We start from the raw sequence: 17,293 nt of genomic DNA on the forward strand, positions 1-17,293 counted from the left end.
CAAATTCTGTTGACCTTTTTGAACCTGAAAATTGTGTTAGTTTCTCTATGAGATAGTAAAAGAAAGTAGAAATTAGGCAGCTGCTGTCAACGGCCATTCTAAGCTGAATGTGCCTGCTCTCGTCAGATCGCAGCAGCAATGCAGCTTAAGGCTTGGCAAGTACCAGCATGGGAGACTGGCTGGGAATCCCACGTTCTGTTGACCTTTTTGAACCTGAAAATTGTTAGTTTCTCTGTCAAAGATGGTAAAAGAAGGTTCAAATTGAACAGCTGCTGTCAACGGCCATTCTAAGCTGAATGTGCCTGCTCTCGTCAGATCGCAGCAGCAATGCAGCTTAAGGTTTGGCAAGTACCAGCATGGGAGACTGGCTGGGAATCCCAAGTTCTGTTGACCTTTTTGAACCTGAAAATTGTGTTAGTTTCTCTATGAGATAGTAAAAGAAGGTTCAAATTGAACAGCTGCTGTCAACGGCCATTCTAAGCTGAATGTGCCTGCTCTCGTCAGATCGCAGCCGCAATGCAGCTTAAGGCTTGGCAAGTACCAGCATGGGAGACTGGCTGGGAATCCCAAGTTCCGTTGACCTTTTTGAACCTGAAAATTGTGTTAGTTTCTCTATGAGATAGTAAAAGAAGGTTCAAATTGAACAGCTGCTGTCAACGCCCATTCTAAGCTGAATGTGCCTGCTCTCATCAGATCGCAGCAGCAATGCAGCTTAAGGCTTGGCAAGTACCAGCATGGGAGACTGGCTGGGAATCCCAAGTTCCGTTGACCTTTTTGAACCTGAAAATGTGTTAGTTTCTCTATGAGATAGTAAAAGAAGGTTCAAATTGAACAGCTGCTGTCAACGGCCATTCTAAGCTGAATGTGTATGCTCTTGTCAGAGCGCAGCAGCGTTTCAGCTTAAGGCTTGGCAAGTACCAGCTTGGGAGACTGCCTGGGAATCCCAAGTTCTGTTGACCTTTTTGAACCTGAAAATTGTGTTAGTTTCTCTATGAGATAGTAAAAGAAAGTAGAAATTAGGCAGCTGCTGTCAACGGCCATTCTAAGCTGAATGTGCCTGCTCTCGTCAGATCGCAGCAGCAATGCAGATTAAGGCTTGGCAAGTACCAGCATGGGAGACTGGCTGGGAATCCCACGTTCCGTTGACCTTTTTGAACCTGAAAATTGTTAGTTTCTCTGTCAAAGATGGTAAAAGAAGGTTCAAATTGAACAGCTGCTGTCAACGGCCATTCTAAGCTGAATGTGCCTGCTCTCGTCAGATCGCAGCAGCAATGCAGCTTAAGGTTTGGCAAGTACCAGCATGGGAGACTGGCTGGGAATCCCAAGTTCTGTTTACCTTTTTGAACCTGAAAATTGTGTTAGTTTCTCTATGAGATAGTAAAAGAAGGTTCAAACTGAACAGCTGCTGTCAACGGCCATTCTAAGCTGAATGTGCCTGCTCTCGTCAGATCGCAGCAGCAATGCAGCTTAAGGCTTGGCAAGTACCAGCATGGGAGACTGGCTGGGAATCCCAAGTTCTGTTGAACGTTTTGAACCTGAAAATTGTGTTAGTTTCTCTATGAGATAGTAAAAGAAGGTTCAAATTGAACAGCTGCTGTCAACGGCCATTCTAAGCTGAATGTGCCTGCTCTCGTCAGATCGCAGCAGCAATGCAGCTTAAGGCTTGGCAAGTACCAGCATGGGAGACTGGCTGGGAATCCCAAGTTCTGTTGACCTTTTTGAACCTGAAAATTGTGTTAGTTTCTCTATGAGATAGTAAAAGAAGGTTCAAATTGAACAACTGCTGTCAACGGCCATTCTAAGCTGAATGTGCCTGCTCTCGTCAGATCGCAGCAGCAATGCAGCTTAAGGCTTGGCAAGTACCAGCATGGGAGACTGGCTGGGAATCTCAAGTTCCGTTGACCTTTTTGAACCTGAAAATTGTGTTAGTTTCTCTATGAGATAGTAAAAGAAGGTTCAAATTGAACAGCTGCTGTCAACGGCCTTTCTAAGCTGAATGTGCGTGCTCTTGTCAGATCGCAGCAGCAATGCAGCTTAAGGCTTGGCAAGTACCAGCATGGGAGACTGGCTGGGAATCCCAAGTTCTGTTGACCTTTTTGAACCTGAAAATTGTGTAAGTTTCTCTATGAGATAGTAAAAGAAGGTTCAAATAGAACAGCTGCTGTCATCGGCCATTCTAAGCTGAATGTGCATGCTCTTGTCAGATCGCAGCAGCGTTGCAGCTTAAGGCTTGGCAAGTACCAGCATGGGAGACTGGCTGGGAATCCCAAGTTCTGTTGACCTTTTTGAACCTGAAAATTGTGTTAGTTTCTCTATGAGATAGTAAAAGAAAGTAGAAATTAGGCAGCTGCTGTCAACGGCCATTCTAAGCTGAATGTGCCTGCTCTCGTCAGATCGCAGCAGCAATGCAGCTTAAGGCTTGGCAAGTACCAGCATGGGAGACTGGCTGGGAATCCCAAGTTCCGTTGACCTTTTTGAACCTGAAAATTGTTAGTTTCTCTGTCAAAGATCTTAAAAGAAGGTTCAAATTGAACAGCTGCTGTCAACAGCCATTCTAAGCTGAATGTGCCTGCTCTCGTCAGATCGCAGCAGCAATGCAGCTTAAGGCTTGGCAAGTACCAGCATGGGAGACTGGCTGGGAATCCCAAGTTCCGTTGACTTTTTTTTAACCTGAAAATTGTGTTAGTTTCTCTATGAGATAGTAAAAGAAGGTTCAAATTGAACAGCTGCTGTCAACGCCCATTCTAAGCTAAGGCTTGGCAAGTACCAGCATGGGAGACTGGCTGGGAATCCCAAGTTCCATTGACCTTTTTGAACCTGAAAATTGAGTTAGTTTCTCTATGAGATAGTAAAAGAAGGTTCAAATTGAACAGCTGCTGTCAACGGCCATTCTAAGCTGAATGTGCATGCTCTTGTCAGATCGCAGCAGCGTTGCAGCTTAAGGCTTGGCAAGTACCAGCATGGGAGACTGGCTGGGAATCCCAAGTTCTGTTGACCTTTTTGAACATGAAAATTGTGTTAGTTTCTCTATGAGATAGTAAAAGAAAGTAGAAATTAGGCAGCTGCTGTCAATGGCCATTCTAAGCTGAATGTGCCTGCTCTCGTCAGATCGCAGCAGCAATGCAGCTTAAGGCTTGGCAAGTACCAGCATGGGAGACTGGCTGGGAATCCCACGTTCCGTTGACCTTTTTGAACCTGAAAATTGTTAGTTTCTCTGTCAAAGATGGTAAAAGAAGGTTCAAATTGAACAGCTGCTGTCAACGGCCATTCTAAGCTGAATGTGCATGCTCTCGTCAGATCGCAGCAGCAATGCAGCTTAAGGCTTGGCAAGTACCAGCATGGGAGACTGGCTGGGAATCCCAAGTTCCGTTGACCTTTTTGAACCTGAAAATTGTGTTAGTTTCTCTATGAGATAGTAAAAGAAGGTTCAAATTGAACAGCTGCTGTCAACGCCCATTCTAAGCTGAATGTGCCTGCTCTCATCAGATCGCAGCAGCAATGCAGCTTAAGGCTTGGCAAGTACCAGCATGGGAGACTGGCTGGGAATCCCAAGTTCCGTTGACCTTTTTGAACCTGAAAATGTGTTAGTTTCTCTATGAGATAGTAAAAGAAGGTTCAAATTGAACAGCTGCTGTCAACGGCCATTCTAAGCTGAATGTGTATGCTCTTGTCAGAGCGCAGCAGCGTTTCAGCTTAAGGCTTGGCAAGTACCAGCTTGGGAGACTGCCTGGGAATCCCAAGTTCTGTTGACCTTTTTGAACCTGAAAATTGTGTTAGTTTCTCTATGAGATAGTAAAAGAAAGTAGAAATTAGGCAGCTGCTGTCAACGGCCATTCTAAGCTGAATGTGCCTGCTCTCGTCAGATCGCAGCAGCAATGCAGATTAAGGCTTGGCAAGTACCAGCATGGGAGACTGGCTGGGAATCCCACGTTCCGTTGACCTTTTTGAACCTGAAAATTGTTAGTTTCTCTGTCAAAGATGGTAAAAGAAGGTTCAAATTGAACAGCTGCTGTCAACGGCCATTCTAAGCTGAATGTGCCTGCTCTCGTCAGATCGCAGCAGCAATGCAGCTTAAGGTTTGGCAAGTACCAGCATGGGAGACTGGCTGGGAATCCCAAGTTCTGTTTACCTTTTTGAACCTGAAAATTGTGTTAGTTTCTCTATGAGATAGTAAAAGAAGGTTCAAACTGAACAGCTGCTGTCAACGGCCATTCTAAGCTGAATGTGCCTGCTCTCGTCAGATCGCAGCAGCAATGCAGCTTAAGGCTTGGCAAGTACCAGCATGGGAGACTGGCTGGGAATCCCAAGTTCTGTTGAACTTTTTGAACCTGAAAATTGTGTTAGTTTCTCTATGAGATAGTAAAAGAAGGTTCAAATTGAACAGCTGCTGTCAACGGCCATTCTAAGCTGAATGTGCCTGCTCTCGTCAGATCGCAGCAGCAATGCAGCTTAAGGCTTGGCAAGTACCAGCATGGGAGACTGGCTGGGAATCCCAAGTTCTGTTGACCTTTTTGAACCTGAAAATTGTGTTAGTTTCTCTATGAGATAGTAAAAGAAGGTTCAAATTGAACAACTGCTGTCAACGGCCATTCTAAGCTGAATGTGCCTGCTCTCGTCAGATCGCAGCAGCAATGCAGCTTAAGGCTTGGCAAGTACCAGCATGGGAGACTGGCTGGGAATCTCAAGTTCCGTTGACCTTTTTGAACCTGAAAATTGTGTTAGTTTCTCTATGAGATAGTAAAAGAAGGTTCAAATTGAACAGCTGCTGTCAACGGCCTTTCTAAGCTGAATGTGCGTGCTCTTGTCAGATCGCAGCAGCAATGCAGCTTAAGGCTTGGCAAGTACTGGCTGGGAATCCCAAGTTCTGTTGACCTTTTTGAACCTGAAAATTGTGTAAGTTTCTCTATGAGATAGTAAAAGAAGGTTCAAATAGAACAGCTGCTGTCATCGGCCATTCTAAGCTGAATGTGCATGCTCTTGTCAGATCGCAGCAGCGTTGCAGCTTAAGGCTTGGCAAGTACCAGCATGGGAGACTGGCTGGGAATCCCAAGTTCTGTTGACCTTTTTGAACCTGAAAATTGTGTTAGTTTCTCTATGAGATAGTAAAAGAAAGTAGAAATTAGGCAGCTGCTGTCAACGGCCATTCTAAGCTGAATGTGCCTGCTCTCGTCAGATCGCAGCAGCAATGCAGCTTAAGGCTTGGCAAGTACCAGCATGGGAGACTGGCTGGGAATCCCAAGTTCCGTTGACCTTTTTGAACCTGAAAATTGTTAGTTTCTCTGTCAAAGATCTTAAAAGAAGGTTCAAATTGAACAGCTGCTGTCAACAGCCATTCTAAGCTGAATGTGCCTGCTCTCGTCAGATCGCAGCAGCAATGCAGCTTAAGGCTTGGCAAGTACCAGCATGGGAGACTGGCTGGGAATCCCAAGTTCCGTTGACTTTTTTTTAACCTGAAAATTGTGTTAGTTTCTCTATGAGATAGTAAAAGAAGGTTCAAATTGAACAGCTGCTGTCAACGCCCATTCTAAGCTAAGGCTTGGCAAGTACCAGCATGGGAGACTGGCTGGGAATCCCAAGTTCCATTGACCTTTTTGAACCTGAAAATTGAGTTAGTTTCTCTATGAGATAGTAAAAGAAGGTTCAAATTGAACAGCTGCTGTCAACGGCCATTCTAAGCTGAATGTGCATGCTCTTGTCAGATCGCAGCAGCGTTGCAGCTTAAGGCTTGGCAAGTACCAGCATGGGAGACTGGCTGGGAATCCCAAGTTCTGTTGACCTTTTTGAACATGAAAATTGTGTTAGTTTCTCTATGAGATAGTAAAAGAAAGTAGAAATTAGGCAGCTGCTGTCAACGGCCATTCTAAGCTGAATGTGCCTGCTCTCGTCAGATCGCAGCAGCAATGCAGCTTAAGGCTTGGCAAGTACCAGCATGGGAGACTGGCTGGGAATCCCACGTTCCGTTGACCTTTTTGAACCTGAAAATTGTTAGTTTCTCTGTCAAAGATGGTAAAAGAAGGTTCAAATTGAACAGCTGCTGTCAACGGCCATTCTAAGCTGAATGTGCATGCGCTTGTCAGATCGCAGCAGCGTTGCAGCTTTAGGCTTGGCAAGTACCAGCATGGGAGACTGGCTGGGAATCCCAAGTTCTGTTGACCTTTTTGAACATGAAAATTGTGTTAGTTTCTCTATGAGATAGTAAAAGAAAGTAGAAATTAGGCAGCTGCTGTCAACGGCCATTCTAAGCTGAATGTGCCTGCTCTCGTCAGATCGCAGCAGCAATGCAGCTTAAGGCTTGGCAAGTACCAGCATGGGAGACTGGCTGGGAATCCCACGTTCCGTTGACCTTTTTGAACCTGAAAATTGTTAGTTTCTCTGTCAAAGATGGTAAAAGAAGGTTCAAATTGAACAGCTGCTGTCAACGGCCATTCTAAGCTGAATGTGCATGCTCTCGTCAGATCGCAGCAGCAATGCAGCTTAAGGTTTGGCAAGTACCAGCATGGGAGACTGGCTGGGAATCCCAAGTTCTGTTGACCTTTTTGAACCTGAAAATTGTGTTAGTTTCTCTATGAGATAGTAAAAGAAGGTTCAAATTGAACAGCTGCTGTCAACGGCCATTCTAAGCTGAATGTGCCTGCTCTCGTCAGATCGCAGCAGCGATGCAGCCTAAGGCTTGGCAAGTACCAGCATGGGAGAGTGGCTGGGAATCCCAAGTTCTGTTGACCTTTTTGAACCTGAAAATTGTGTTAGTTTCTCTATGAGATAGTAAAAGAAGGTTCAAATTGAACAGCTGCTGTCAACGGCCATTCTAAGCTGAATGTGCCTGCTCTCGTCAGATCGCAGCAGCAATGCAGCATAAGGCTTGGCAAGTACCAGCATGGGAGACTGGCTGGGAATCCCACGTTCTGTTGACCTTTTTGAACCTGAAAATTGTGTTAGTTTCTCTATGAGATAGTAAAAGAAGGTTCAAATTGAACAGCTGCTGTCAACGGCCATTCTAAGCTGAATGTGCCTGCTCTCGTCAGATCGCAGCAGCAATGCAGCTTAAGGCTTGGAAAGTACCAGCATGGGAGACTGGCTGGGAATCCCAAGTTCCGTTGACCTTTTTGAACCTGAAAATTGTGTTAGTTTCTCTATGAGATAGTAAAAGAAGGTTCAAATTGAACAGCTGCTGTCAACGGCCATTCTAAGCTGAATGTGCCTGCTCTCGTCAGATCGCAGCAGCAATGCAGCTTAAGGCTTGGCAAGTACCAGCATGGGAGACTGGCTGGGAATCCCAAGTTCCGTTGACCTTTTTGAACCTGAAAATTGTTAGTTTCTCTGTCAAAGATGGTAAAAGAAGGTTCAAATTGAACAGCTGCTGTCAACGGCCATTCTAAGCTGAATGTGCCTGCTCTCGTCAGATCGCAGCAGCAATGCAGCTTAAGGCTTGGCAAGTACCAGCATGGGAGACTGGCTGCGAATCCCAAGTTCCGTTGACCTTTTTGAACCTGAAAATTGTGTTAGTTTCTCTATGAGATTGTAAAAGAAGGTTCAAATTGAACAGCTGCTGTCAACGGCCAATCTAAGCTGAATGTGCGTGCTCTTGTCAAATCGCAGCAGCGATGCAGCTTAAGGCTTAGCAAGTACCAGCATGGGAAACTGGCTGGGAATCCCAAGTTCTGTTGACATTTTTGAACCTGAAAATTGTGTTAGTTTCTCTATGAGATAGTAAAAGAAGGTTCAAATTGAACAGCTGCTGTCAATGGCCATTCTAAGCTGAATGTGCCTGCTCTCGTCAGATCGCAGCAGCAATGCAGCTTAAGGCTTGGCAAGTACCAGCATGGGAGACTGGCTGGGAATCCTAAGTTCTGTTGACCTTTTTGAACCTGAAAATTGTGTTAGTTTCTCTATGAGGTAGTAAAATAAGGTTCAAATTGAACAGTTGCTGTCAACGGCCATTCTAAGCTGAATGTGCCTGCTCTCGTCAGATCGCAGCAGCAATGCAGCTTAAGGCTTGGCAAGTACCAGCATGGGAGACTAGCTGGGAATCCCAAGTTCCGTTGACCTTTTTGAACCTGAAAATTGTGTTAGTTTCTCTATGAGATAGTAAAAGAAGGTTCAAATTGAACAGCTGCTGTCAACAGCCATTCTAAGCTGAATGTGCATGCTCTGGTCAGATCGCAGCAGCAATGCAGCTTAAGGCTTTGCAAGTACCAGCATGGGAGACTGGCTGGGAATCCCAAGTTCTGTTGACATTTTTGAACCTGAAAATTGTGTTAGTTTCTCTATGAGATAGTAAAAGAAGGTTCAAATTGAACAACTGCTGTCAACGGCCATTCTACTAAGCTTAATGTGCCTGCTCTCGTCAGATCGCAGCAGCAATGCAGCTTAAGGATTGGCAAGTACCAGCATGGGAGACTGGCTGGGAATCCCAAGTTCCGTTGACCTTTTTGAACCTGAAATTTGTGTTAGTTTCTCTATGAGATAGTAAAAGAAGGTTCAAATTGAACAGCTGCTCTCAACGGCCAATCTAAGCTGAATGTGCCTGCTCTCGTCAGATCGCAGCAGCAATGCAGCTTAAGGCTTGGCAAGTACCAGCATGGGAGACTGGCTGGGAATCCTAAGTTCTGTTGACCTTTTTGAACTTGAAAATTGTGTTAGTTTCTCTATGAGGTAGTAAAATAAGGTTCAAATTGAACAGTTGCTGTCAACGGCCATTCTAAGCTGAATGTGCCTGCTCTCGTCAGATCGCAGCAGCAATGCAGCTTAAGGCTTTGCAAGTACCAGCATGGGAGACTGGCTGGGTATCCCAAGTTCTGTTGACATTTTTGAACCTGAAAATTGTGTTAGTTTCTCTATGAGATAGTAAAAGAAGGTTCAAATTGAACAGCTGCTGTCAACGGCCATTCTACTAAGCTTAATGTGCCTGCTCTCGTCAGATCGCAGCAGCAATGCAGCTTAAGGCTTGGCAAGTACCAGCATGGGAGACTGGCTGGGAATCCCAAGTTCCGTTGACCTTTTTGAACCTGAAAATTGTGTTAGTTTTTCTATGAGATAGTAAAAGAAGGTTCAAATTGAACAGCTGCTGTCAACGGCCATTCTAAGCTGAATGTGCCTGCTCTCGTCAGATCGCAGCAGCAATGCAGCTTAAGGCTTGGCAAGTACCAGCATGGGAGACTGGCTGGGAATCCCATGTTCCGTTGACCTTTTTGAACCTGAAAATTGTGTTAGTTTCTCTATGAGATAGTAAAAGAAGGTTCAAATTGAACAGCTGCTGTCAACGGCCATTCTAAGCTGAATGCGCCTGCTCTCGTCAGATCGCAGCAGCAATGCAGCTTAAGGCTTGGCAAGTACCAGCATGGGAGACTGGCTGGGAATCCCAAGTTCCATTGACTTTTTGAACCTGAAAATTGTGTTAGTTTCTCTATGAGATAGTAAAAGAAGGTTCAAATTGAACAGCTGCTGTCAACTGCCATTCTAAGCTGAATGTGCATGCTCTTGTCAGATCGCAGCAGCGTTGCAGCTTAAGGCTTGGCAAGTACCAGCATGGGAGTCTGGCTGGGAATCCCAAGTTCTGTTGACCTTTTTGAACCTGAAAATTGTGTTAGTTTCTCTATGAGATAGTTAAACAAAGTAGAAATTAGGCAGCTGCTGTCAACGGCCATTCTAAGCTGAATGTGCCTGCTCTTGTCAGATCGCAGCAGCAATGCAGCTTAAGGCTTGGCAAGTACCAGCATGGGAGACTGGCTGGGAATCCCAAGTTCCGTTGACCTTTTTGAACCTGAAAATTGTTAGTTTCTCTGTCAAAGATGGTAAAAGAAGGTTCAAATTGAACAGCTGCTGTCAACGGCCATTCTAAGCTGAATGTGCCTGCTCTCGTCAGATCGCAGCAGCAATGCAGCTTAAGGCTTGGCAAAAACCAGCATGGGAGACGGGCTGGGAATCCCAAGTTCTGTTGACCTTTTTGAACCTGAAAATTGTGTTAGTTTCTCTATGAGATAGTAAAAGAAGGTTCAAATTGAACAGCTGCTGTGAACGGCCATTCTAAGCTGAATGTGCCTGCTCTCGTCAGATCGCAGCAGCAATGCAGCTTAAGGCTTGGCAAGTACCAGCATGGGAGACTGGCTGGGAATCCCAAGTTCTGTTGACCTTTTTGAACCTGAAAATTGTGTTAGTTTCTCTATGAGATAGTAAAAGAAGGTTCAAACTGAACAGCTGCTGTCAACGGCCATTCTAAGCTGAATGTGCCTGCTCTCGTCAGATCGCAGCAGCAATGCAGCTTAAGGCTTGGCATGTACCAGCATGGGAGACTGGCTGGGAATCCTAAGTTCCGTTGACCTTTTTGAGCCTGAAAATTGTTTTAGTTTCTCTATGAGATAGTAAAAGAAGGTTCAAATTGAACAGCTGCTGTCAACGGCCATTCTAAGCTGAATGTGCCTGCTCTCGTCAGATCGCAGCAGCAATGCAGCTTAAGGCTTGGAAAGTACCAGCATGGGAGACTGGCTGGGAATCCCAAGTTCTGTTGACTTTTTTGAACCTGAAAATTGTGTTAGTTTCTCTATGAGATAGTAAAAGAAGGTTCAAATTGAACAGCTGCTGTCAACGGCCATTCTAAGCTGAATGTGCCTGCTCTCGTCAGATCGCAGCAGCAATGCAGCTTAAGGCTTGGCAAGTACCAGCATGGGAGACTGGCTGGGAATCCCAAGTTCCGTTGACCTTTTTGAACCTGAAAATTGTGTTAGTTTCTCTATGAGATAGTAAAAGAAGGTTCAAATTGAACAGCTGCTGTCAACGCCCATTCTAAGCTAAGGCTTGGCAAGTACCAGCATGGGAGACTGGCTGGGAATCCCAAGTTCCATTGACCTTTTTGAACCTGAAAATTGAGTTAGTTTCTCTATGAGATAGTAAAAGAAGGTTCAAATTGAACAGCTGCTGTCAACGGCCATTCTAAGCTGAATGTGCCTGCTCTCATCAGATCGCAGCAGCAATGCAGCTTAAGGCTTGGCAAGTACCAGCATGGGAGACTGGCTGGGAATCCCAAGTTCCGTTGACCTTTTTGAACCTGAAAATGTGTTAGTTTCTCTATGAGATAGTAAAAGAAGGTTCAAATTGAACAGCTGCTGTCAACGGCCATTCTAAGCTGAATGTGCATGCTCTTGTCAGATCGCAGCAGCGTTGCAGCTTAAGGCTTGGCAAGTACCAGCATGGGAGACTGGCTGGGAATCCCAAATTCTGTTGACCTTTTTGAACCTGAAAATTGTGTTAGTTTCTCTATGAGATAGTAAAAGAAAGTAGAAATTAGGCAGCTGCTGTCAACGGCCATTCTAAGCTGAATGTGCCTGCTCTCGTCAGATCGCAGCAGCAATGCAGCTTAAGGCTTGGCAAGTACCAGCATGGGAGACTGGCTGGGAATCCCACGTTCTGTTGACCTTTTTGAACCTGAAAATTTTTAGTTTCTCTGTCAAAGATGGTAAAAGAAGGTTCAAATTGAACAGCTGCTGTCAACGGCCATTCTAAGCTGAATGTGCCTGCTCTCGTCAGATCGCAGCAGCAATGCAGCTTAAGGTTTGGCAAGTACCAGCATGGGAGACTGGCTGGGAATCCCAAGTTCTGTTGACCTTTTTGAACCTGAAAATTGTGTTAGTTTCTCTATGAGATAGTAAAAGAAGGTTCAAATTGAACAGCTGCTGTCAACGCCCATTCTAAGCTAAGGCTTGGCAAGTACCAGCATGGGAGACTGGCTGGGAATCCCAAGTTCCGTTGACCTTTTTGAACCTGAAAATGTGTTAGTTTCTCTATGAGATAGTAAAAGAAGGTTCAAATTGAACAGCTGCTGTCAACGGCCATTCTAAGCTGAATGTGCATGCTCTTGTCAGATCGCAGCAGCGTTGCAGCTTAAGGCTTGGCAAGTACCAGCATGGGAGACTGGCTGGGAATCCCAAGTTCCGTTGACCTTTTTGAACCTGAAAATGTGTTAGTTTCTCTATGAGATAGTAAAAGAAGGTTCAAATTGAACAGCTGCTGTCAACGGCCATTCTAAGCTGAATGTGCATGCTCTTGTCAGATCGCAGCAGCGTTGCAGCTTAAGGCTTGGCAAGTACCAGCATGGGAGACTGGCTGGGAATCCCAAGTTCTGTTGACCTTTTTGAACCTGAAAATTGTGTTAGTTTCTCTATGAGATAGTAAAAGAAAGTAGAAATTAGGCAGCTGCTGTCAACGGCCATTCTAAGCTGAATGTCCCTGCTCTCGTCAGATCGCAGCAGCAATGCAGCTTAAGGCTTGGCAAGTACCAGCATGGGAGACTGGCTGGGAATCCCACGTTCCGTTGACCTTTTTGAACCTGAAAATTGTTAGTTTCTCTGTCAAAGATGGTAAAAGAAGATTCAAATTGAACAGCTGCTGTCAACGGCCATATTAAGCTGAATGTGCCTGCTCTCGTCAGATCGCAGCAGCAATGCAGCTTAAGGTTTGGCAAGTACCAGCATGGGAGACTGGCTGGGAATCCCAAGTTCTGTTGACCTTTTTGAACCTGAAAATTGTGTTAGTTTCTCTATGAGATAGTAAAAGAAGGTTCAAATTGAACAGCTGCTGTCAACGGCCATTCTAAGCTGAATGTGCCTGCTCTCGTCAGATCGCAGCAGCAATTCAGCTTAAGGCTTGGCAAGTACCAGCATGGGAGACTGGCTGGGAATCCCAAGTTCTGTTGACCTTTTTGAACCTGAAAATTGTGTTAGTTTCTCTATGAGATAGTAAAAGAAGGTTCAAATTGAACAGCTGCTGTCAACGGCCCTTCTAAGCTGAATGTGTGTGCTCTTGTCAGATCGCAGCAGCGATGCAGCTTAAGGCTTGGCAAGTACCAGCATGGGAGACTGACTGGGAATCCCAAGTTCTGTTGACCTTTTTGAACCTGAAAATTGTGTTAGTTTCTCTATGAGATAGTAAAAGAAGGTTCAAATTGAACAGCTGCTGTCAATGGCCATTCTAAGCTGAATGTGCCTGCTCTCGTCAGATCGCAGCAGCAATGCAGCTTAAGGCTTGGCAAGTACCAGCATGGGAGACTGGCAGGGAATCCCAAGTTCCATTGACCTTTTTGAACCTGAAAATTGTGTTAGTTTCTCTATGAGATAGTAAAAGAAGGTTCAAATTGAACAGCTGCTGTCAACGGCCATTCTAAGCTGAATGTGCCTGCTCTCGTCAGATCGCAGCAGCAATGCAGCTTAAGGCTTGGCAAGTACCAGCATGGGAGACTGGCTGGGAATCCCAAGTTCTGTTGACCTTTTTGAACCTGAAAATTGTATTAGTTTCTCTATGAGATAGTAAAAGAAGGTTCAAATTGAACAGCTGCTGTCAACGGCCATTCTAAGCTGAATGTGCTTGCTCTCGTCAGATCGCAGCAGCAATGCAGCTTAAGGCTTGGCAAGTACCAGCATGGGAGACTGGCTGGGAATCCCAAGTTCCGTTGACCTTTTTGAACCTGAAAATTGTGTTAGTTTCTCTATGAGATAGTAAAAGAAGGTTCAAATTGAACAGCTGCTGTCAACGCCCATTCTAAGCTAAGGCTTGGCAAGTACCAGCATGGGAGACTGGCTGGGAATCCCAAGTTCCATTGACCTTTTTGAACCTGAAAATTGAGTTAGTTTCTCTATGAGATAGTAAAAGAAGGTTCAAATTGAACAGCTGCTGTCAACGGCCATTCTAAGCTGAATGTGCCTGCTCTCATCAGATCGCAGCAGCAATGCAGCTTAAGGCTTGGCAAGTACCAGCATGGGAGACTGGCTGGGAATCCCAAGTTCCGTTGACCTTTTTGAACCTGAAAATGTGTTAGTTTCTCTATGAGATAGTAAAAGAAGGTTCAAATTGAACAGCTGCTGTCAACGGCCATTCTAAGCTGAATGTGCATGCTCTTGTCAGATCGCAGCAGCGTTGCAGCTTAAGGCTTGGCAAGTACCAGCATGGGAGACTGCCTGGGAATCCCAAGTTCTGTTGACCTTTTTGAACCTGAAAATTGTGTTAGTTTCTCTATGAGATAGTAAAAGAAAGTAGAAATTAGGCAGCTGCTGTCAACGGCCATTCTAAGCTGAATGTGCCTGCTCTCGTCAGATCGCAGCAGCAATGCAGCTTAAGGCTTGGCAAGTACCAGCATGGGAGACTGGCTGGGAATCCCATGTTCTGTTGACCTTTTTGAACCTGAAAATTGTTAGTTTCTCTGTCAAAGATGGTAAAAGAAGGTTCAAATTGAACAGCTGCTGTCAACGGCCATTCTAAGCTGAATGTGCCTGCTCTCGTCAGATCGCAGCAGCAATGCAGCTTAAGGTTTGGCAAGTACCAGCATGGGAGACTGGCTGGGAATCCCAAGTTCCGTTGACCTTTTTGAACCTGAAAATTGTGTTAGTTTCTCTATGAGATAGTAAAAGAAGGTTCAAATTGAACAGCTGCTGTCAACGCCCATTCTAAGCTAAGGCTTGGCAAGTACCAGCATGGGAGACTGGCTGGGAATCCCAAGTTCCATTGACCTTTTTGAACCTGAAAATTGAGTTAGTTTCTCTATGAGATAGTAAAAGAAGGTTCAAATTGAACAGCTGCTGTCAACGGCCATTCTAAGCTGAATGTGCATGCTCTTGTCAGATCGCAGCAGCGTTGCAGCTTAAGGCTTGGCAAGTACCAGCATGGGAGACTGCCTGGGAATCCCAAGTTCTGTTGACCTTTTTGAACCTGAAAATTGTGTTAGTTTCTCTATGAGATAGTAAAAGAAAGTAGAAATTAGGCAGCTGCTGTCAACGGCCATTCTAAGCTGAATGTGCCTGCTCTCGTCAGATCGCAGCAGCAATGCAGCTTAAGGCTTGGCAAGTACCAGCATGGGAGACTGGCTGGGAATCCCACATTCCGTTGACCTTTTTGAACCTGAAAATTGTTAGTTTCTCTGTCAAATATGGTAAAAGAAGGTTCAAATTGAACAGCTGCTGTCAACGGCCATTCTAAGCTGAATGTGCCTGCTCTCGTCAGATCGCAGCAGCAATGCAGCTTAAGGTTTGGCAAGTACCAGCATGGGAGACTGGCTGGGAATCCCAAGTTCCGTTGACCTTTTTGAACCTGAAAATTGTGTTAGTTTCTCTATGAGATAGTAAAAGAAGGTTCAAACTGAACAGCTGCTGTCAACGGCCATTCTAAGCTGAATGTGCCTGCTCTCGTCAGATCGCAGCAGCAATGCAGCTTAAGGCTTGGCAAGTACCAGCATGGGAGACTGGCTGGGAATCCCAAGTTCCGTTGACCTTTTTGAACCTGAAAATTGTGTTAGTTTCTCTATGAGATAGTAAAAGAAGGTTCAAACTGAACAGCTGCTGTCAACGGCCATTCTAAGCTGAATGTGCCTGCTCTCGTCAGATCGCAGCAGCAATGCAGCTTAAGGCTTGGCAAGTACCAGCATGGGAGACTGGCTGGGAATCCCAAGTTCTGTTGACCTTTTTGAACCTGAAAATTGTGTTAGTTTCTCTATGAGATAGTAAAAGAAGGTTCAAACTGAACAGCTGCTGTCAACGGCCATTCTAAGCTGAATGTGCCTGCTCTCGTCAGATCGCAGCAGCAATGCAGCTTAAGGCTTGGCATGTACCAGCATGGGAGACTGGCTGGGAATCCTAAGTTCCGTTGACCTTTTTGAGCCTGAAAATTGTTTTAGTTTCTCTATGAGATAGTAAAAGAAGGTTCAAATTGAACAGCTGCTGTCAACGGCCATTCTAAGCTGAATGTGCCTGCTCTCGTCAGATCGCAGCAGCAATGCAGCTTAAGGCTTGGAAAGTACCAGCATGGGAGACTGGCTGGGAATCCCAAGTTCTGTTGACTTTTTTGAACCTGAAAATTGTGTTAGTTTCTCTATGAGATAGTAAAAGAAGGTTCAAATTGAACAGCTGCTGTCAACGGCCATTCTAAGCTGAATGTGCCTGCTCTCGTCAGATCGCAGCAGCAATGCAGCTTAAGGCTTGGCAAGTACCAGCATGGGAGACTGGCTGGGAATCCCAAGTTCCGTTGACCTTTTTGAACCTGAAAATTGTGTTAGTTTCTCTATGAGATAGTAAAAGAAGGTTCAAATTGAACAGCTGCTGTCAACGCCCATTCTAAGCTAAGGCTTGGCAAGTACCAGCATGGGAGACTGGCTGGGAATCCCAAGTTCCATTGACCTTTTTGAACCTGAAAATTGAGTTAGTTTCTCTATGAGATAGTAAAAGAAGGTTCAAATTGAACAGCTGCTGTCAACGGCCATTCTAAGCTGAATGTGCCTGCTCTCATCAGATCGCAGCAGCAATGCAGCTTAAGGCTTGGCAAGTACCAGCATGGGAGACTGGCTGGGAATCCCAAGTTCCGTTGACCTTTTTGAACCTGAAAATGTGTTAGTTTCTCTATGAGATAGTAAAAGAAGGTTCAAATTGAACAGCTGCTGTCAACGGCCATTCTAAGCTGAATGTGCATGCTCTTGTCAGATCGCAGCAGCGTTGCAGCTTAAGGCTTGGCAAGTACCAGCATGGGAGACTGCCTGGGAATCCCAAATTCTGTTGACCTTTTTGAACCTGAAAATTGTGTTAGTTTCTCTATGAGATAGTAAAAGAAAGTAGAAATTAGGCAGCTGCTGTCAACGGCCATTCTAAGCTGAATGTGCCTGCTCTCGTCAGATCGCAGCAGCAATGCAGCTTAAGGCTTGGCAAGTACCAGCATGGGAGACTGGCTGGGAATCCCACGTTCTGTTGACCTTTTTGAACCTGAAAATTGTTAGTTTCTCTGTCAAAGATGGTAAAAGAAGGTTCAAATTGAACAGCTGCTGTCAACGGCCATTCTAAGCTGAATGTGCCTGCTCTCGTCAGATCGCAGCAGCAATGCAGCTTAAGGTTTGGCAAGTACCAGCATGGGAGACTGGCTGGGAATCCCAAGTTCTGTTGACCTTTTTGAACCTGAAAATTGTGTTAGTTTCTCTATGAGATAGTAAAAGAAGGTTCAAATTGAACAGCTGCTGTCAACGCCCATTCTAAGCTAAGGCTTGGCAAGTACCAGCATGGGAGACTGGCTGGGAATCCCAAGTTCCGTTGACCTTTTTGAACCTGAAAATGTGTTAGTTTCTCTATGAGATAGTAAAAGAAGGTTCAAATTGAACAGCTGCTGTCAACGGCCATTCTAAGCTGAATGTGCATGCTCTTGTCAGATCGCAGCAGCGTTGCAGCTTAAGGCTTGGCAAGTACCAGCATGGGAGACTGGCTGGGAATCCCAAGTTCCGTTGACCTTTTTGAACCTGAAAATGTGTTAGTTTCTCTATGAGATAGTAAAAGAAGGT

General features: G+C 45.1%; 56 pseudogenes; all 56 read left to right on the forward strand.

The window, feature by feature from the left end:
- Window positions 1–85: 85 nt before the first annotated feature.
- On the forward strand, window positions 86–204 carry LOC140090866 (5S ribosomal RNA; annotated as a pseudogene).
- A 70-nt stretch (window positions 205–274) lies between these two features.
- On the forward strand, window positions 275–393 carry LOC140088375 (5S ribosomal RNA; annotated as a pseudogene).
- A 70-nt stretch (window positions 394–463) lies between these two features.
- Window positions 464–582, forward strand: LOC140085296 (5S ribosomal RNA; annotated as a pseudogene).
- Window positions 583–652: 70 nt separating this feature from the next.
- On the forward strand, window positions 653–771 carry LOC140087855 (5S ribosomal RNA; annotated as a pseudogene).
- Window positions 772–1,029: 258 nt separating this feature from the next.
- On the forward strand, window positions 1,030–1,148 carry LOC140096263 (5S ribosomal RNA; annotated as a pseudogene).
- A 70-nt stretch (window positions 1,149–1,218) lies between these two features.
- LOC140095599 (5S ribosomal RNA) lies at window positions 1,219–1,337 on the forward strand (annotated as a pseudogene).
- A 70-nt stretch (window positions 1,338–1,407) lies between these two features.
- Window positions 1,408–1,526, forward strand: LOC140089688 (5S ribosomal RNA; annotated as a pseudogene).
- Window positions 1,527–1,596: 70 nt separating this feature from the next.
- Window positions 1,597–1,715, forward strand: LOC140079830 (5S ribosomal RNA; annotated as a pseudogene).
- A 70-nt stretch (window positions 1,716–1,785) lies between these two features.
- On the forward strand, window positions 1,786–1,904 carry LOC140083030 (5S ribosomal RNA; annotated as a pseudogene).
- Window positions 1,905–2,352: 448 nt separating this feature from the next.
- On the forward strand, window positions 2,353–2,471 carry LOC140099063 (5S ribosomal RNA; annotated as a pseudogene).
- Window positions 2,472–3,067: 596 nt separating this feature from the next.
- LOC140092660 (5S ribosomal RNA) lies at window positions 3,068–3,186 on the forward strand (annotated as a pseudogene).
- A 70-nt stretch (window positions 3,187–3,256) lies between these two features.
- Window positions 3,257–3,375, forward strand: LOC140089837 (5S ribosomal RNA; annotated as a pseudogene).
- Window positions 3,376–3,445: 70 nt separating this feature from the next.
- Window positions 3,446–3,564, forward strand: LOC140087856 (5S ribosomal RNA; annotated as a pseudogene).
- A 258-nt stretch (window positions 3,565–3,822) lies between these two features.
- On the forward strand, window positions 3,823–3,941 carry LOC140096265 (5S ribosomal RNA; annotated as a pseudogene).
- A 70-nt stretch (window positions 3,942–4,011) lies between these two features.
- Window positions 4,012–4,130, forward strand: LOC140095600 (5S ribosomal RNA; annotated as a pseudogene).
- A 70-nt stretch (window positions 4,131–4,200) lies between these two features.
- On the forward strand, window positions 4,201–4,319 carry LOC140089689 (5S ribosomal RNA; annotated as a pseudogene).
- Window positions 4,320–4,389: 70 nt separating this feature from the next.
- Window positions 4,390–4,508, forward strand: LOC140079832 (5S ribosomal RNA; annotated as a pseudogene).
- A 70-nt stretch (window positions 4,509–4,578) lies between these two features.
- Window positions 4,579–4,697, forward strand: LOC140083031 (5S ribosomal RNA; annotated as a pseudogene).
- Window positions 4,698–5,132: 435 nt separating this feature from the next.
- On the forward strand, window positions 5,133–5,251 carry LOC140099064 (5S ribosomal RNA; annotated as a pseudogene).
- Window positions 5,252–5,847: 596 nt separating this feature from the next.
- On the forward strand, window positions 5,848–5,966 carry LOC140088669 (5S ribosomal RNA; annotated as a pseudogene).
- Window positions 5,967–6,225: 259 nt separating this feature from the next.
- LOC140088670 (5S ribosomal RNA) lies at window positions 6,226–6,344 on the forward strand (annotated as a pseudogene).
- Window positions 6,345–6,414: 70 nt separating this feature from the next.
- On the forward strand, window positions 6,415–6,533 carry LOC140097623 (5S ribosomal RNA; annotated as a pseudogene).
- Window positions 6,534–6,792: 259 nt separating this feature from the next.
- On the forward strand, window positions 6,793–6,911 carry LOC140098418 (5S ribosomal RNA; annotated as a pseudogene).
- Window positions 6,912–6,981: 70 nt separating this feature from the next.
- On the forward strand, window positions 6,982–7,100 carry LOC140084447 (5S ribosomal RNA; annotated as a pseudogene).
- Window positions 7,101–7,170: 70 nt separating this feature from the next.
- LOC140099065 (5S ribosomal RNA) lies at window positions 7,171–7,289 on the forward strand (annotated as a pseudogene).
- Window positions 7,290–7,359: 70 nt separating this feature from the next.
- LOC140088286 (5S ribosomal RNA) lies at window positions 7,360–7,478 on the forward strand (annotated as a pseudogene).
- Window positions 7,479–7,737: 259 nt separating this feature from the next.
- LOC140091691 (5S ribosomal RNA) lies at window positions 7,738–7,856 on the forward strand (annotated as a pseudogene).
- A 70-nt stretch (window positions 7,857–7,926) lies between these two features.
- On the forward strand, window positions 7,927–8,045 carry LOC140085393 (5S ribosomal RNA; annotated as a pseudogene).
- A 1,021-nt stretch (window positions 8,046–9,066) lies between these two features.
- LOC140085615 (5S ribosomal RNA) lies at window positions 9,067–9,185 on the forward strand (annotated as a pseudogene).
- Window positions 9,186–9,632: 447 nt separating this feature from the next.
- Window positions 9,633–9,751, forward strand: LOC140088996 (5S ribosomal RNA; annotated as a pseudogene).
- A 259-nt stretch (window positions 9,752–10,010) lies between these two features.
- LOC140091312 (5S ribosomal RNA) lies at window positions 10,011–10,129 on the forward strand (annotated as a pseudogene).
- Window positions 10,130–10,199: 70 nt separating this feature from the next.
- Window positions 10,200–10,318, forward strand: LOC140091909 (5S ribosomal RNA; annotated as a pseudogene).
- Window positions 10,319–10,388: 70 nt separating this feature from the next.
- On the forward strand, window positions 10,389–10,507 carry LOC140081638 (5S ribosomal RNA; annotated as a pseudogene).
- A 70-nt stretch (window positions 10,508–10,577) lies between these two features.
- On the forward strand, window positions 10,578–10,696 carry LOC140099066 (5S ribosomal RNA; annotated as a pseudogene).
- A 217-nt stretch (window positions 10,697–10,913) lies between these two features.
- Window positions 10,914–11,032, forward strand: LOC140100118 (5S ribosomal RNA; annotated as a pseudogene).
- A 258-nt stretch (window positions 11,033–11,290) lies between these two features.
- Window positions 11,291–11,409, forward strand: LOC140090868 (5S ribosomal RNA; annotated as a pseudogene).
- A 70-nt stretch (window positions 11,410–11,479) lies between these two features.
- Window positions 11,480–11,598, forward strand: LOC140088376 (5S ribosomal RNA; annotated as a pseudogene).
- A 593-nt stretch (window positions 11,599–12,191) lies between these two features.
- On the forward strand, window positions 12,192–12,310 carry LOC140092020 (5S ribosomal RNA; annotated as a pseudogene).
- Window positions 12,311–12,380: 70 nt separating this feature from the next.
- On the forward strand, window positions 12,381–12,499 carry LOC140089505 (5S ribosomal RNA; annotated as a pseudogene).
- A 70-nt stretch (window positions 12,500–12,569) lies between these two features.
- Window positions 12,570–12,688, forward strand: LOC140087905 (5S ribosomal RNA; annotated as a pseudogene).
- A 259-nt stretch (window positions 12,689–12,947) lies between these two features.
- On the forward strand, window positions 12,948–13,066 carry LOC140088481 (5S ribosomal RNA; annotated as a pseudogene).
- A 70-nt stretch (window positions 13,067–13,136) lies between these two features.
- LOC140079833 (5S ribosomal RNA) lies at window positions 13,137–13,255 on the forward strand (annotated as a pseudogene).
- Window positions 13,256–13,325: 70 nt separating this feature from the next.
- On the forward strand, window positions 13,326–13,444 carry LOC140083575 (5S ribosomal RNA; annotated as a pseudogene).
- A 217-nt stretch (window positions 13,445–13,661) lies between these two features.
- On the forward strand, window positions 13,662–13,780 carry LOC140100131 (5S ribosomal RNA; annotated as a pseudogene).
- A 258-nt stretch (window positions 13,781–14,038) lies between these two features.
- Window positions 14,039–14,157, forward strand: LOC140087772 (5S ribosomal RNA; annotated as a pseudogene).
- A 70-nt stretch (window positions 14,158–14,227) lies between these two features.
- Window positions 14,228–14,346, forward strand: LOC140086298 (5S ribosomal RNA; annotated as a pseudogene).
- A 406-nt stretch (window positions 14,347–14,752) lies between these two features.
- Window positions 14,753–14,871, forward strand: LOC140098346 (5S ribosomal RNA; annotated as a pseudogene).
- Window positions 14,872–14,941: 70 nt separating this feature from the next.
- Window positions 14,942–15,060, forward strand: LOC140086299 (5S ribosomal RNA; annotated as a pseudogene).
- Window positions 15,061–15,130: 70 nt separating this feature from the next.
- LOC140099067 (5S ribosomal RNA) lies at window positions 15,131–15,249 on the forward strand (annotated as a pseudogene).
- Window positions 15,250–15,319: 70 nt separating this feature from the next.
- LOC140079834 (5S ribosomal RNA) lies at window positions 15,320–15,438 on the forward strand (annotated as a pseudogene).
- A 70-nt stretch (window positions 15,439–15,508) lies between these two features.
- Window positions 15,509–15,627, forward strand: LOC140091911 (5S ribosomal RNA; annotated as a pseudogene).
- Window positions 15,628–15,697: 70 nt separating this feature from the next.
- LOC140081639 (5S ribosomal RNA) lies at window positions 15,698–15,816 on the forward strand (annotated as a pseudogene).
- A 70-nt stretch (window positions 15,817–15,886) lies between these two features.
- LOC140099069 (5S ribosomal RNA) lies at window positions 15,887–16,005 on the forward strand (annotated as a pseudogene).
- Window positions 16,006–16,222: 217 nt separating this feature from the next.
- LOC140100143 (5S ribosomal RNA) lies at window positions 16,223–16,341 on the forward strand (annotated as a pseudogene).
- A 258-nt stretch (window positions 16,342–16,599) lies between these two features.
- LOC140090869 (5S ribosomal RNA) lies at window positions 16,600–16,718 on the forward strand (annotated as a pseudogene).
- A 70-nt stretch (window positions 16,719–16,788) lies between these two features.
- Window positions 16,789–16,907, forward strand: LOC140088377 (5S ribosomal RNA; annotated as a pseudogene).
- The last annotated feature ends 386 nt before the right edge of the window (window positions 16,908–17,293 follow it).

The sequence above is a fragment of the Engystomops pustulosus genome, chromosome 9, assembly GCF_040894005.1.
Source record: "Engystomops pustulosus chromosome 9, aEngPut4.maternal, whole genome shotgun sequence".
Lineage (NCBI taxonomy): Eukaryota > Metazoa > Chordata > Amphibia > Anura > Leptodactylidae > Engystomops > Engystomops pustulosus.